We start from the raw sequence: 17,744 nt of genomic DNA on the forward strand, positions 1-17,744 counted from the left end.
CTTAAAGAAGAGCGAAAACGATTGGATGAAGAGAATGTCCTTCGAAAACTTGAACAAGAGCGAAAGTTGCGAGAGACACAGGATACCACCCCAAAGCCTCCATCGAAGGAGGAAGTCCCCCCGGTGATCCAAATGGCCGCTGAAACCCATTCGCTTGGGCCCATCACGCAGCAGATTAAAGACGTCGTCGACGATATAGAGAAGATGGCTACCAAGCCTCTGAAGACGGAACGGCCTACTACGGTGGAAGTGAGTACGGAAACAGATGGCGGCACATTTTACCGGCGAGCTGAGCAAGTAGATACGCGAAACGAGACAGACTTAATCAAGCGGCCGGTTGCCACCTACGTTGTCAAGAGGCCTCGGTCTGAGACCAGGTTGGAACGGCTGCTATCCTTCTTCGGTCTAGCTTCGCCTGAGCAACCAGACTCAGAAGTTATTGAGTACCAGTTTGTGGAACCTACAGCAATATGGTCGCCCTATGAGGACCGGCTAGATAGGCCGGTGCGCTACGGAGAAGGATATCGCCGCCAGCGAAAGGGTGGAAAGAGAACTTACAGACAAGGCGCGTATGACGAATCGCCAGAGAGCAGCGATTCGGAGCTAAGCCCAGATGAACTAGATGCAAAAGGTGAAGAGAACGACACCCGGAAACAACGGAAGAAACGAAGCGGCCGTAAAAAAAAGTCAAAGCGAACTCAGCGTCATGATTTTCGGCGAGATGGAGGATCATCCGGCAAAATGTATGATCCGCGTGAGCGTGCTCACACGTATCAGCTTGACAAGGCGAAAGCGAGCGCCGTTGACAGCGCTGGCGCAGCTGCTGAAAGAGTGCAGGGCATGGGTTACATTGAGGAAATAACTGAGGAAATGATGGAACCTGAACGAAATTTTTATGGACAGGCATTGGGACCCCGGCTACGAAAGACGCGGGTAGTAAGGCCTTTAAACCCATTATTTTCAGGGACCGTCTCACGGCAGATAGAACCACAGCCAAGTTGCATCAGGGAGTGGAAAACTCGACCGGAACCGTTAATCGATGAGCTTTCAACACGCACCGAAATTCGGATGCCCTTTGAGCAGGCCGCCACCGAACGTACGAAGGATGGGGCTATGCAGCCTGAATTTACTGCACATGGCCATATCTTTCCGACAGTCAGCGGGGGAGCTCACAAACCGCAGGCAGTACCCATTCCACCACCCCCGTTTCAACCTTGGTGGACGCCGCGCACGTTACGCCCTTGGGACACACGCCAGCCACTTGTTGATGGTCTGGGGTACTACACAGGAGCTGAGCAGGTACCCTATTGTCATGTCCACTACAGTCCGCCAAGGCCAGCATCCGAGCAACCTCTGCTCGAGCGTAGTCCACCACAAGATGGCCGCATACAGCTGCCTTCCAGCAAGAGTGTGAGTACGATGTGCACTTGTGTGGTCAAGTGCGGAGATCACTGTATCGGCCTTGGGCGTAGGAAAAGCGATTTTATGGAGCCTTCGGAACCCAGTTTACTTTACTCAACAAGCCTAATTGGATACGAAAGTGACAGGCCATTAGAAGACGCAGATGTGATACATAGGGGACACTCCTTACACGCTGAAGGTTGGAGACGTGAAGACCTTGAGGCCAGAATAAGAGCAGAGGAGGAGGCGCGGCTTCTCAAAAGCAAACTGCGACTTCTGGAAGTGGGACGTGAAGAGGAAAAAGCCCTTTTCGATGAACTGCGCGCAGAAGAGGAAGCCCTGCAGCTGGAAAGACAGTTACTACAGGGTGAGCTGGACCGGCTGAATGAGCGAAGGCACGCGGATGTATGGCGTCAGCGCCAAGATCTGGGTGCAGAGCAAATATCTCGAATTGAAGAGCGCTTACGGCTGTTGGAACAAGCACAGGACGTGGCCAGGAAGGGTTCCTCATGGACTCGAGACGGCGTCCCAACCACGGTGCCGTTTGTTTTGCCGTGGCCCTATGCAGTGCCACCTTGCGGTTTCCCGGCTCAGCAAGTGCCTACAGACATTCCATCTTGGTGGACACGCCATCGGGGTCGGCGTGCACGTCGGTGCTCAGATGCTGGGAGTGAGTCATCAGAATCTCGTAAGCCTTCAGCCGGCCATCCTGACGGAGGAGGAGCGGGAGGGAAGGCAAGCGAGTCCTTTGCTTGTAATTCCAATACCATATTTACAGATGCGAAGAAATGCGCGACCTCTCAGAAACAAGATGAACAAGAGGCTCAAGAGAACATGCCGTTTCTCGGAAGGCTGATCCCCTTCTTTTCCTCATCTTTATTGTGCGCCGAAAAGCCAACAACAAAACACGTGTCATACAGACCGGAGCCGTCTGAGCAAAACTCGGAGGCTGTCGTAGGAGCTGGGAAAGTTGCGATAGAGTCTACGTTGAACGAGCAAGGAACAGGTGGGCAGCCGGAAGACCAAGCAACCAGCAAGACAGAGAAGTCTCTTTATGGCAAAACTCCTGTACCTGAGAAGCGCATGATCACGGTGCTACCAGATCCAGAAATTCCTGATGTCGTTTTCGTAAAGCATAGGAAGTCTATATCACCTAAAGCGATGCGTGACAGGATGGACCTGCCAAGCCACAACGCCATTTCGACAGAGATTGACAGTTTGATGTCCGCGCTCTCAGATACTGATACTGATACTCTGAAGCCGGCGCAACCAAAGGTGAAGTCGAAAAATACACGAGAAAGCGGTAAAAAGCATAGTGAAGATAGCAGCTCGGCCACCTTTAGCGATGCAACCAATGCCGCCAAAGCACAGTCTGTGCACTCCAAGAGGGGATCCAGTAAGAGTGTCAGCAGTTTGTCTAAACCGAATAAAGGGTGGAGCTGGAGCACGGCAAGCAGCCGCTTATTGGGCGTACTGAAGCCAACAAGCTCAAACACGCATCCTGAACGCAAGATGCCACGTGTGGCGCCAATTCCTTCCATCGCGCCAAGGAAACCAAACGCAGCAGCTCCCAAAAAGCCACCCGGTGAGTTGTCTGAGGAGGAAAGCGTCATTGAGGAAGCATACACAACCGAGGACTTCATCAACCAGATGACAGGAGAAAGTGCTGAAAGAATGAGAGGGGCGACTTCCTCAAGTACTGCCGAGCTTGGAAGCTCACGAGCGTATGACTCGGTCAAAGACACGACAAAATCAATGCCTACTGACTCCAAGGATGCGCTGCACGCAAGGCTTCCAAAGCCACCACCTGTTGCAGCAAGAACTAAAATGCTGAAAGGTGCGACGAAGCCTGCGACTGATAAGGATGTGAAGGACGAGGCGCAGTCAGTGGAAGAGTCGGTGCAGGAGCAGCGTTTACAACTGCCGGAACCAGTTCCTGATCTGAGCGATAAAGATGAGCAATCAGCGGAGTCGGCTTCAGAAGTTATCATCGATATTCCCGAAAAGCCATTCTCTAGGATGAAAAGCACACCTGACTCTGACACCAAGACTTTTTCTACTGACCACCGTGGCAGCGTTCTTGTTTGTGAAGTGGTGATTCCCGGTGCCGAGGAAGCCGCTGCCGAAAAAGAAATGTTTGAAATTGCGGAAACTCCTCAAGACTTTTTTCCTGAACGTAGTTTTGTTTCACTGGTGAGCTTGCTTACGCTCCTGTGGATAACTATAGTACTAAGCACCACCACATTCCTGGGCCCCAAACTAACCGCGCATGTGCAAACGGAGACCGTTGCAGTAACTCCTCGACCATCAGTTCTGAGCTATAATCGGAACAGAACTTCGCTCAGTAAGGCGACTCACGCCCCTAGCTTTTTTATCTGCGATAGTGACTACTGCGCTAAGGAAGGGACGTTTCTGAAGAGTGTGCTGAGCGAAGCAGACTATCCGTGCGAGGATTTTTATGAACACGTTTGCCAGCGCTGGGCACAGAAGCGAAGTGCAGAAGTGACCCGAGGAGGGACATTATCCGAAGATGTGTTTCTTGAAGACCACATGGAGCGCAGCGTACTCTCAGCCTTCAATCAGAACGCAGCGAAAGTTGAGCCGGCGGTGGAATTTATGAGAACATGCCAAAATAGCGCAGCTTCAGCGTCTGTTGATCAAATGCGAGAAGTTTTCACGCATTGGCGAATTCGAGAGTGGCCAGTTCGCACCTTTGAAGAGCGCCACCATGAAGATGCATTGTTTTTCGCGGGGGAACTGTTGCGCGACATTGGTTTAGCAGTATTTGCAGATATATACATAGCAGTGGACCCTGTCAACGCGCAAAGAGGCGTAACAACTCTTAAGTGTCCAGAGCCACTTCACTTCCCGCGTGACACGCAGTCTGATCTTGTCGATCGTGCGGTCAAAGAGACTCTGCGTGCATTTAATATCAACGATGCGAAGCACGTAGAGCGTCTGGCAGATGAAATAATGGTGGTATTTGATGTGCTCGAGCGCCTTGCTGTATACAACGAAAACGCTACCATGCTGAAAGACTGCGAGCTTAACAATGACGTCTTTAGGCTACTGAGCTCTGCTGGAAACTTCGAACCAAAACGAGCGAGCCCAATGGAGTGCAATGGAGCCACGTACGTTCTCCTGCTTTCTGCGGACTACTTTAAGAAGCTGCCAGAGGAACTCCGGAAGGTTGAAGCAAACGCCCTTCTCAACCACCTAGGGTTCCGCGCTGTGGTTCGGCTGGCTGCATTTATGCCAGAGTCATTGCGTGTGCTCCGTGAGCTGTCTTACCTCGAGGCAACAGGCCGATCTGAGGTTCCCGATACCGACAGCTTGTGCCTTCGAGTTATGGAGCTCGTCATACCTTTTTGCGTGGTCAAGGCTGCGGCACTGCCACTGATACAGGCGGGCACCGCTCTGTGGCAGCGGCGGTGGCTGTCTGATCTCGAGGTCACTTTCCTTCACGGGCTGCCTCGTGTCTCATGGCTTGACGAACGGGCACTGTTCGCGCTTGCCTTCCGACTGCGGCGAATACGCGTGCAGCCTCCCTTTTTCTTCGACAAGGTCCGAGAAGAGGTGGCGTGTGTCCCGGCAGACTTGACCATTGGCAACTCGCTGGCAGATATCGTCCGCCTCTTTCGGGAAATGCGGACTCGGCGGACGTTTCGCGATCTTCGCTTTGGTCCCGGCTGGCACCCGCTGTCTCCATTAACCATGTGGCCCGATTTCGATGCTACCTTACGCCGCATTCGCATTCCTCAAGGTTTGCTTAACGACTCCATACCCGCTAACAGCAGCATATTTGCTTTCCACCTTTCCCGAGTGGCTGTCCGGTTTTACGCCTCCATGGTCCCTCTTCTCTACACGAGCTACGAGTGGGACCGCGAAGCTGCGCTGGACTTGGGCCGCGAATCGGACCGCCTCCTCGAGGGCGTCAGGCGCTGTCTGGAAGACGACTGGCGATCGCTCTCCGATCAGGACGCTGTGGGCCTGCCGTTTCACTATGGCTTACTGGATCATCGAGCCTGGTGGCTGCGTCGATGGCTGCTCGAACAGACGCTGGCGATCGAACTAGCTTTGCACGCTTTCCGTGAACTTCTGGATATGCGCCGCATCTGGAAGCTGCAGTATCGCTTCGTCACCCTGCCTGACTATACTTCGACGCAGCTGTTCTTCATGTATTACGCCCTTGACCATTGCCAGCGGGACTACGACGGGTTTGAGCGAAGGCAGCTACTTCAGCGAAAACGTCCGCCGCCGAAAATGAGGGTCAACCTGCCACTGCGTCACATCGGGGCCTTTTCTGACGCTTTCGGTTGCAGACCTGGTGACCAAATGAGAGCTGACCAACCGTGCATGACGTTCCGCTCTTGAAGGTGTACACGTTGAGCGTTTTGCTAAGGTGGCGAGCTGTTGCCGTGCAAAATATTGGAAATTCAGATTAGGCTACTTGTTTGGGACGCTGTGACAATATTTGTGTTGACAGTTGTAGTCCATTAGTTGTGATACAGTTTCAATACATCTAGGTTCTGCGAAGTTTTTGCTTGGAGCGAGCAGTACATATGTAGATAATATTGAAAATTCGAGCTTTTTACTGTGGTAAGTTCTCTTGGACATTTAACTCCTTTCATTCAATCTGTGCTTGTCCTACGACGGTGTTGCTACCAAACATCAATGACTGTATCTTCGGTCTGCGCCCACATATCAATATAACTACATGAACAGCGCGTTTTCTTTACTTGGAAACAACGTTTTAGCTTGAACGTTGAAATTAACGGTGTATAATAAATCATAGTAAGAAGTGCGATATTCAGAACATGTAGTGACAATTGAAGCAGCTATAATGATTGTCTTGAGCGATGTTCTCGAGGTTTGTAAGCTGATGTGTTTAAGCACTTAGCCGCGCTTATTGTTCTGTAGAAAACATTTATTCTAGGTAACCTCCTTGTCTTTCCGCTTATTTCTCTTCCTCCTTGTTTATTCTAGTTACGCAGTTGTCAGATTTTCATTTTGTGCTGAATATAGCGAAAAAACCTGCTTATTGCTACAAGGTAATTCTTGCCTTGGTTTGTAGACATTGCGAACATCGAACGTGAATCTTTAAGCTACAGGCCTTGTTCCGATTTTACTTTGTATATCTATGCACGGTGTCTGCCATGTCCGTAACCACGATCTTTTTGTCTCATTTTTTTTTTGTCACATTCAGTTGCCCCCTAAACAGGCTTATGTTTTGTCGAGGAACTCGCCTGCGTTAAGGATGGGTTTGTGTAGGACAAGTACTCAAAGTGTTGAGGTGTTGTTTGAGGGCACACTAAGTAGTCAGACATTATTCGAAGGAATATTTAGCCCTGGCAGTCGTAGATTTAGTGTTGCCTGTAAACGCAGGACGACTTTAAAAGACTCTGGGATACTTGTAACGATGCGAACGTTACAGTCGGCACAAGCCTTAAAAATGAAAAAGCGAAATCACTGTTGCTTTTCCTCCTGCTTTGAACTAATTGCGACTGCGGCCGTTACCTTTACAGCAGATAACGCCAGTCATTTTTTTCATATGGTAACACGGTATTGGCGGAAACAGCGTGAAGAAACTCCAGCTTTAAAAAAACTCGATGCTCTTCGACTCTGTGAGGAACGATGGCCAGCGAAGCTGTGTATGTGGGCCCCTTCGGGATCGGCCCACGTACGGGGAGTGCTTTAAGCCTACTTGATGTCCGCTTCGGGTCGGGCCGGACCGGTATGGAACTATCTTCGGGATGCGCCCACATATGGGGAGTGCTTAATGCCTGCTTTACCTCCGCCGCGAGTCGGCATGGCATTGCACTATCTTCTGGATCTGCCCACGTATGGGAATAGCTTAACGCCTACTTCACCTCCAGGGTGAGTCTTCCCGACGTTTACTAGCTTCGGGATTGCCCATGTATGGGGAGCACTTAGCGCATGCTATACCTCCGCCGCGGGCTGGCCCGGTATTTCACTACCTTCGGGATCGGCGCACGTATGGGGAGAGCTCAGTGCCTGCTTCACCTCCGCCACAAGCCCGGTATTGCACTATCTTCGGGATCGGTCCTCGTATGAAAAATAGTCTACGCGGGGGTGCGATCCGCCAGATCTTAGCTATAAACAGCTTCGCTGTACAAAAGGAGTTGCTCTCTTTGTCACATGGCCTATACTCACGAAGGAAATTTGAATGCACGCAACGTCATGTTTCTGCGCTGCAGTAATGGCTACTGCGGCCATCGAACAACGTGCACAGACCGAAAGAATTGCTCTTCACCAATGCTGCGCTACATCACAGGTGTTGTGTCCGGCTACCACCTACACAGTGGAAATCCGCTTAAAAACCTAGCTGACTGAATGGCTAGCTCATTATTTGTACCTTGTACAAATAATGTAGAATAGGTAGAAGTGCGGAACGAACGTTCTGGTTCTGTGGTTCTTCGAAATTTACTAATTTATTTCCTCAACGGTCTCTTGTTGAGGCATTACATGAGGGAGTGGGGAGTTAGTGGCAAAGAAATATACTACAAATTACAAAGGCGTATTTTCGATGAGCCGCTTGAATGTAAGTGGGTCGATGAAGTTGTGCGACTTCTAGCTATCAGGAGCTTCACCCAAGACGTCGTCCTCCGGGATGGGAGACGGAGAACCTCCGCGCCCCCTTGACATGGCGAGTCCTACTGTGGTAGCCCAGCCTTTGGGAAACCGTGACATCACGGAGTATTGGCTTCCCGACTCATCTGACAGCTCAACAGCAGCAGAGATGGATTCGGACAATGATTACACGCTCATCCAACCACGCCATTTGACGCACAACCTTCGCAGGACGCCGTAAAAATAGTGATTCCACTCATAAAAGCAAATGTGGCGAATAGATCTTCTCCATTGGCTACACGCCAACTACAGCAGGAGCGAATATGAACTGGTTGAATAGGCAATCGCGGACAGAATATTTAGTCGAATAGCTTCAGCACATGTTAGGGAGATTTGCATTAATGCTCGGAAGAACATTGTGACGGTGGACGCGACCTGTCAAGCAGTGTCGGAGGCTCTGAAAGTTATTCAAGCGGTTGGCAGCATTACAATTCACTCATTTCTAGCGTACGGGAAGGACTCCTGCACTGGTGTTGTATCAAACATGGACGCTGTCATCAAGGATGAAGAAATGCAGTCTCTACTAGCATCGACAGGGCGAATCCTCGACATCCAACGATTTGGCCGCTCTCGGTGCATGAAGTTGGTCTTCGAGTCGGACTCTTGGCCAGCATCGATCAAAGTAGGGTATGCGAGGCACTCAATACGACCATATGTGTCACGACCTTTACAGTGTTACAAGTGTTTAAGACTGGGCCACGTGAGTGCTGTGTGTCGGAATCCTGCATCTTGCCGAAGATGCGGTGGTACCCATCATATATTTTTTTTATTGCGATAAAGACCTGCCCTTAAGGCATAATTCTTGGTGCGTATATGTGTATTATATGTGTGCTGTGAGGACTGTGTTGTGTATGAATCCTGTGCGGCTGAAACCATGAAATGTGCAAATTGCTCCAGAGCCCATGAAGTGACATAAAAGGACTGTCCCAAAGTGGCAGGGGAAAGACAAATTTTGAGAAAAATGGTCGGAGAGAACTCCACAGACAACGAGGTTGCGGATGCCTTCCGTAAGAAAAGGGCCCGATTGTGGAAACGGCGTCACTGCTCCCAGAGTAAGTCCCAGTTCAAAGAGGCTCTTCCTTTGCGTCCTTGGTCACAAAGATGCCACAGAGATAGAGATAGAGAGAGAGAGAGCGCAAGGCCCGCACACACAAGGTATGCCTCCTCCAGCAGCTCCGCGCCCACCAATGAATGAGCCTTCCTCCAATGTGAGTCCAACCTCTTGGGCTGCTCAGTGGCCTTCACTGCCTCAAAGGGCATCAGATGGATCTATTTGTTCGGCATTCACCAAGAGCCAAGAGGGAAATGAAAGGCTTCCTGAAAGGAAATATCCCTTCCTGAAACCAGCCTGTTCCCTTGACTGACTGAAGCCCAGTGTTGCCCTTGTTCTGTTGGAGATTATCTTAGTGAATATTTTATATAATACTCGAAGTAAACCGATGGACCAAAATTTTTTCCATTTTTTAATGACTCCCATTTTGTGGATTAGTACAATGTTGGCATTCTTGCAGTTCTCTGGGACCCTTGAAGTCGATAGAAAGTTGGTAGAAAGGGCCGCCAGTTTTTCAAGCATTACGTCTCCTCCATCTTTGATGAAATCGGCTGTTATTCCATCTTCTCCTGCCGCTTTCCCCCCGTTTCATGTCTCGCAAGGTCCTTACAACTTCATCGCTAGACTTAGAAGGAGCCTCTGTAACCTGTTCGTTACTACCTCGAATGGAGGTCTTGTGGGTTCTCTGGGTACCAGGAAAGAATTTGAGGAATTAAGTCTTTTATTGAAAATATTAACGCAGTAAGATGAAAGGAAATGAAAGTGAACGAAAAAACAACTTCGTAAAGCATCGCGCACGTAACGCGGGAGTCTCAGTTGGTGCAACGTTGCCTTTCGTAAAATTTTATTTGCCATTTTCCTATTTCGTATATCTGAAATAAATGAACAGTTTTTTCCCCTATGCTGCTTGTGCTTCAGTGTTTGTTGGCTGTATGACAATTTGCTGTGCATTACTTTGCGCATTAAACAAATCCTAGTGGTGAAAATTCATCCGGAGTCCTCCACGGTAGTGTCGTGCAAAGTCCATCTTTTTTTTTTTTTATTGCCTTAGAGCTATAGTCAACATTTTCTTAAAAAAAAGATATCTTGCGAATTCGACACCAGCTTCTGTGGCGTTACTTTCAATATTTTTTTTAAAATCTGAATTTGATTTTGCTTGTCTTTATCTTCAAGCGATATTTTATATCTTGGCATTCTGTTTTTCTAAAAGGAAATACAGAATGCATCCTTCTTTACGCAGCGCACTTCTCGCACAAAATATCGTTACACGAGGCAGAAGCTCTCAGTTGACGACGACTGTATAAATATGTTTCGTTGCCGTCTGTTTTCGAGTCAGAGCAATGTTTAATAGATTTGTTTTAAAATTTTGGATTATTTTATAATATGTGTGCCGTGGTACATCCATGGAAGCAAGCTTCGTAGTTTAGCTTGGATAGGTATAGAAGAAAACAAGAGGATTATGGCCAATCCCCTCCAGTGGGTATGCGCCATCGTAGAGGGAAACCCAATCCTGTCCAATCTACGCGCCTTTGTTAGGGAGCAAACAAGATTTCCTGAAAAAGATGACCACAATTACGCTGAGAAGCTTCTCGTCGGGGCGCAAGGTAGGAAGGAAATATATTTCGCCAGATTATAATTTTGTGAATATTATTAGCAGTATAAGCGGTAATTGCTGGCCGAGAATGGATGATTCTTTAATCAAATTTGATGATGTGATGAGCAGGAGTGATGTGTTTAGTGAAAGCGTCGAAGCTATTCCAAGGTTATATTAATGGGCACTTACATTAGTGCATAACGGACCTTAACGCTTCACTTTCTCACGTGTGGGTTCTAGTAAAGCGACTATAAGAAGCGCACTCAGTAATGCATATAAGCACGAAAGAAGCACGAAAATTATTGGATGGAGTCGGCGGCTAAAACAGCTCGCTGTAAAGGTGACTGTCATTATCTTAGGCCACGCAATTTGCTGATATATTACGCTTATATAACTGGGCTTTGAAATTTTAATAACATAAGCTTCCTCCGTAATTACATTACATTGAAAATCTTAGCCTTAAGCAGTCTGTTATCATTTCACAGGTACCTGCGTCAAATCTATTTATTTTGCAGCCTTCAAAGAGGACGTACGATGTAGCAAGCAGGAGAGACGGAAAACGGTTCAAGATATGGCCAGAGGTTCATAAGGTACAGGTGCTAAACATTTTCACACTCTACGGGGTTGATCTAGCGCCCCAACGATAATCGCCATGGATATTGGACTCAATTGCATAGTACACCTAATTGCTTTATTAACACACTGCACTCGCTACCTTCCTGTCGGGAACGCAATGTCACGTTCATGCGTGCGTTGTGGCCTGAAAGTACCGAGAGTGGAGCCTTAAAGATATATGCCGATTGTAGTTGATGAACACGATAAGCAGCAAGGGCGCAAGTTTTTCTTAGAGTGCGTGCTCCCTCCGTGTTTCCATCTCTTTTGGGTATCGCGGATCTCAAGGTGCTGCAGTGACCTGGCTGCTCTTGCGTTTTGTCCTTGAACTAAACGCGCACAAATTTTCTTCTGAAATAAACCGCTAATTCCTTATTAAGGTTTGTACACACATTTAAATGAAAAGTTTTGACAATGTTTCACAAGCTGTAAACCAATACCGTCTGTTTGATTTAGTCCTGACCGTAGTTTTAGAAAATTGCCTGGGCGAGATACCACTCTTTTATTTCATTTACTCGAACAGGCACATATTACTTGCAATGCATTGTATAAGTAATCGAAGTGCCTTATGAACTCAACTAAAACACTATGGAGGCTCATGAGCAATTCTTGTGGTGTGTAAATAAGAGTGCATAACCTGTCGCTGAGTGTGTCGCTGAGTTATGTCTGAGTTTCGTGTTGCTGCGAAATGTTGCTGAGTTTCGTGCTGTTCAATTAGGTTTCCGAGTGTACTATTGCTGATTACGATGTCGCAACAACGCAAGACGACGAAACGACCATATTACGATCTCTCAGCTGAGTTTTATTCGCGCAGTTCTCTTTAAAGCACGGCTTCACGCACATTACGTTGAATGTTCACTCTCGATGACAACGCCCCTTTTCAGCGCGATGACCCCCCTCTGCCGAGTGATGAACGCACTTTTTCGAGCGGCACCATGGTGCTGGCACTTCATCGGGTTTGTAGGCGAACTTCCGCTTATACTCTGGGTGGATATCGCCGTCATCGTCCGTTTGGTACCTGAAGCGCGTTGCATCGTATTCGTCGTCCATGGGCCCCGGCGACGGCGTCTACGGGTACCCGACAACGCGAAAGGCAGAGCGAGCTGCTGCAGCTCGCCATGCTCGCTCCACCGCTGCTCGCTCTGCCATCTAGTGAATCACCCGCCATACTGAGGCTAAGCACGCGCATAGGCTTTTCTGCATAGGCTTCACTGCAATCCCGGCCGCGGCGGCCGCATTTCGATGGGGGCGAAATGCCAAAACACCCGTGTGCTTAGATTTAGGTGCACGTTAAAGAACCCCAGGTGGTCGAAATTTCCGGAGTCCCCCACTACGGCGTGCCTCATAATCAGAAAGTGGTTTTGGCACGTAAAACCCCATAATTTCTTTTTTTACACCCGCTGTCGAACGCTTCACATCGCATGAGAGCGCACCGTGCGAGTGCAGAGCGGCTCGGTTGTGTTGTTTTCGAGTGTAGTGGCCGCAGTACGGGTTCTGCCCACTGACTGCGGTTGGTTACGGCCGCTTTAGGTAAAATAAATTGAATAAGGAAGTGTGAAATGTTTCAACTGAATCAATAAATATCGCCGCGAAACAACGCGTGTAAGACGCCACCAAAAAGACTACTATAAACTACCCCTATCTTATCTCTACTGCGCTCCACCACCAAGCGAACGCGAAAAGACGCCATAAGACGCCAAAAGACGTGTTCGTTTATTCAATATACGTCGAGAGTGTACCCATCGATTCCATGACGTTAAAAATGACGTAGGCCGAAAATACTAGATGCCGCTGTTTATTTTCCGTATTTGCTCAAACGGCCAATCAGCATGAGCCTTTGGCGGAGGCGTGGCCAAGGCGATAGTTTCGCGGGAGGCGAATGTTTCAGAATACGGGCCCAGAAGAGAAGCGACATTATCTCACTAGAGGGAGATCGCTTAGTGTGGCCTAACCGGATGTGTGCGCCTGTCAATGGTGATGACTGGACGGCGCGCTCACTAATAGCTTCACTAATGCTCGGGCCACACGCTCCTTTGTTCACGTTTCATTTGACGCTGATAGAACATAGCATATTGCACGTCAGTAATTTCAACCGCTTTGTACGACACTTGTGCCTAAATAAAGGGAAGAAGAGGGATTCAGGTGGCATGATCACCACCAATGCACGCACTGGCGCCACTGCGACTCGCACCACTCCTCGCCTCGTCAGGTGCTAACCTCACACCATATCCCGTCGCTCTCTCCCACCACTCCTCTCCCGCTGCTATTCGGTTAGCTAAACAACCACGAAACTCCGCGAAAGAAACAAAGAAAGCTGTAGCCTTAACAATTGCAGAATTTCACGTCGCAGAAGCGTTCCGTCGCCCTGGAGGATCTGTCGGCGTCTCCTTCACCGCACACCACCCCACTGCTCGACTCTCCAGCGGCAAAAGACGTGGACCGCGGTTTTCGTCGCCGCTGGCAGCACTTGGAACGTGGTGACTTTGACGACGAGGACGAGCGCGTGTCCGAAGCCCACTGGGCTATCGTGGCTGCCGTCGTGTCGTCCACGAGCATCGTCATTGCCTTCTTCGTGTTCGTCGCGCTTGCGTTCCATGCTCGCGCCGACGTGGTCGCAGTCAGGCACCGCGCCAGCAGGCCGCAAGAATTTGCCAGCCCCGTGCTCGCACAGCTCGTCGCCTATGGGGAGAACGTCACTGTGTCTGCGGCATCTGCTAAATCCTACAGGTCAGTGACCAGTTGCCGGTTATGACGAACCAATGCCTCCTTTACTAGATGCCTGCCGCGTCACTAGTCTTCCCATTGGAGCGGAGGTTCCCGTAGTTCAGGGTAGTCGCGGAGAGACGGCGCTCGCAGCCGACCCACCTCCTGTTGTGGAGGAAGTGACGATTGCTAGGCTGGCACGCGCTCGACCAATGGCTTGACGAGAGACCGCGGGTCCTGCCTCCGGGATCGCAACAGACGCCGCTAAAATCTCGGAGGCAGGGCTACGTAATTTAGGTTTCCAGCGGCCACCGCGGCAAGCGCTCGCAGCCGACCCGGGTTGACCCGGGTGGGGAAGAGTAAAGAGGAGAGGGGCAGGAACCAGCTTCTCGGCTCACGCGGCAGGCATCTAGTAAAGGAGGCATTGTGACGAACTTATGCATATTGAGTTACGCTTAATATCGAACCAAAGGGACTCCGTGAATATTATCAACGTAAGATATAGTATTGTCACGTAGTAGTGACAGTGAATAAGTGATTGACGAAAATAACTTTTATTGGCGAAGTTGTGCCCGCAAAGACAGGCTACACTCAAAGCACAGCGATAGCGGCGAACATGGTCGACGATCGTCGAAATCTGATCTGCCGGTCAAAGACATCGGCTTTTCTACATGAGCCATCGAAGGTTTCAGAGTAATTGCTCACACCCGCGTGTCTTCCAGGAAGTTCTACACAATTCCTGTCGTACATGCAATCAGATTACACAAGCTTCGGTTAGAACAGACACCATATAGAACCATCGATAACATTCGAGAAACTTCCAATACGTGCGGGCTCGTTCCGCGTTGAGCGATAACATTTGTTAGACGGCGAAAAGCGGTCACCCTAAAAAAAAATGATAAACAAGTATACGTGTCAGTATTTAGTTTTTATCGTTCCCGCGTAAAACTGCAAAACACCGCTGTAAAGATCCGTGCGTGTTTCTACATTCCACTCTAGCATACGTCGAGTGGTTTGATGGTAGAGACTATATTGACTACTTGATGCAATCTATATCCCGAAACAGGGGCGTAAACTTAACCTGCTCTCCTAGCACAGCGTTTTCAAACCTGGGTATAATTTTATTTTTGTTTATGTATTCAGCATTGGTTTAGACACAGTGAAGCTTGTCTTGGATGGCAAGGCTAAAGGCAGAACATAGACTGCCTGACTAAGGCCCTGTCACCCATACATTGCTCAGCGGTACGTTAGCATATCATAAAATATAAAATATAGGATACACACATATCAATAGCGTGGATTACACATACATAATTAGGGGTATCGATGCTTTCGTCAGGCTTGTAACTTCCAGTAAGGCACGCTCCTTATGGGCTGATTTGGGAAGCGAGGGCTGTCTTTTTGATGGTGCGTATGCTTTTGTTTTTCTTGCTTCTTGTAGTCCGTTTTCACTGAGTCACCGTGGTACCTCAGGCACTTCTCAGTTTCACCGACGAGATTGAGGCCATGAATTCGGTACCTGTTCGCGACCGTCGCATTCCGATGACAGCTTTGGGCTAAAATTCTCGTCTAGTTAGGCTCACAATGGTCAACGCAATACGCAAAACTATATAAAATCTAAATTATTGCACGGTCTCACGAACGCTCTTGTACCAGTCCGTGTGTTAATTGTCTTTTTTGAGCTAAGTCAATCGCTGTTTCCCTCATGAAAGCTGAATCTTCTGGCTTCATCCCCCTTTGGTGCAGGCCACGAATGTCCTCTAAATCGGTGGCCATGGGGGATGCAGATGTGCAGTGTTCAGCAGAGGCAGTGACGACCAGGGCAGCAGCGGTAGCAGAAATAATCACGAAGTCTTCCGCACAAGCTGCGAGTTCAAATGTTTCGCGGAAGGACTGCAACCCACCTGAATGCGGTTGAAGTGACATGGCAGGGCCCAGTGTATTCGCAGAAAATGTTTCAGTTGAATACACTGGGTTGAAAACTTCTGTTGAAACTGTGCTACGTGAACCGTTGCTGGAGCTGTTGAACAATTGGTTACCGCCAGTCTTGCCATATTTTTTAACATTTGAATGTTTCGTTGATGACTAGGCTCGTTCTTTCTGATGTGCTCTTGTGCCATGCATTGCAAAAAATTATTTGGGTTAAATGTATTTCGAGTATACGTAGTTGACGTATACGAAGAGGTTTGAAATTTCTTATAATTCACATCATTCTAGATTTATTTTTCCGGTGCCAACACACATTTGCACCGTTTTTTCAGCCAATATATATGGGATTTCAAATAAACCTAATGTTGGGCCCAAATAATAGCATGCCTAGACATTAGTGCATAAGAATAATAGATATCCACGCTCTTTTGTTTAACGCTCGTGAGAACATACCTTGCATTCGTGTGTTTATTCCACTATCTCTTGCTTTATTCGAAAAGATTGTTCATTATACCCTCTGGAAGTCTAGAGGTTTCAAATAATGGCTGCGAAATCGTGGGATTTCCTCCCCTCAACTCGTTTACACTCTGAAGCTCCTTGCAATATCTGGAGCCTGCCGTTTAACCAAAAGAAAATCTTCTTTTTATTCTTAGAATTCGGTACCAGCTGAGTTGCACTCCTGAGTTCGAAATAAGCGAACTGTGACGTAGGATTTGACCTATCGGCGGATATAATTAGAGTTGCACTGAAAATTGTACGTACAGACTGGACTAGAATGAAACAAATCAGTTTCCTGCAGAAATTACTAGACGGTATTATGAAGATATTGTCTATGGGATGTACAAGTTATGTGGCGGTTCAGCCAGCAATGGAATATGGGTAAGTTTGTGGATTTGGCTAACATTTCTTCCTATGGCTTGAGAAGGCTTTCTAACTTTGAAATTCATCATCTGCACTGATTACGCTTGTGCGCAGACTAATTAGCTTAAGATGCTTTGGATCCTGTGAGTCTTTAGTAATGCAGAATGATTACTCAATAAAATAAAGGTTGAAGCCACAAGCACGAAGGTCAGATCTAGTTCTAATAAACATCGCAGCGCCAATGTTTCTCATTGTAATTTTTGTTGGAAACTCCATGAAACAAATGAAACCTCGCTTGTCCTACCATAAAACTGTATTCGCGAGCACTGAAGTGGTTGACCATGGTGTGATTTTACAGCAAAGCCATTAATACGAGTAGAAGCGCTCATCAACGTTATATGTCAATTTTCACAACTTTATGAAAGATATAAAGACTCAAACTCTTTATTTTAGGAAATTCGGGAATTGTGAGCGGGTGTGTATAAGCCACATATTCAAATGTCTGTATCAATTCTAGCCTAAATGAAAATTGTTAAACGCTCATTTTCAGGCCGGTTAAAAGCGTTATATGAAGCGCTTAAAAGGTTTTACCTCTTCCGCAAGCAGGGCCATAAATGTAAGAAATTCATTGTTGTCACGTTACAGAGGCGATGACCATTAAACACAGCACGTTCCGGTATAAGTATACCGAAACTCTCCTTCTTATATCGTATTTGGGCAACAATATGACATCGGTTAAGCTGCCCGTGTCGATACTGACTTGCCAGTGACAGGGGCTTTTCTTTGGGAGAGCAAGAAATCAATATAAAATCAGCCATCGCGTAAGCTCATCTCACGCTGTGGACAAAGTTTAAGGACTCTTCTGTCATTATTATACAGATTGATTGTTTATTTTGACGCTGCTAGGCCTAGAGGGACGCCATCGACACGGAACATCTAAAA

The sequence above is a fragment of the Dermacentor andersoni genome, chromosome 5 (genome assembly GCF_023375885.2).
Source record: "Dermacentor andersoni chromosome 5, qqDerAnde1_hic_scaffold, whole genome shotgun sequence".
Lineage (NCBI taxonomy): Eukaryota > Metazoa > Arthropoda > Arachnida > Ixodida > Ixodidae > Dermacentor > Dermacentor andersoni.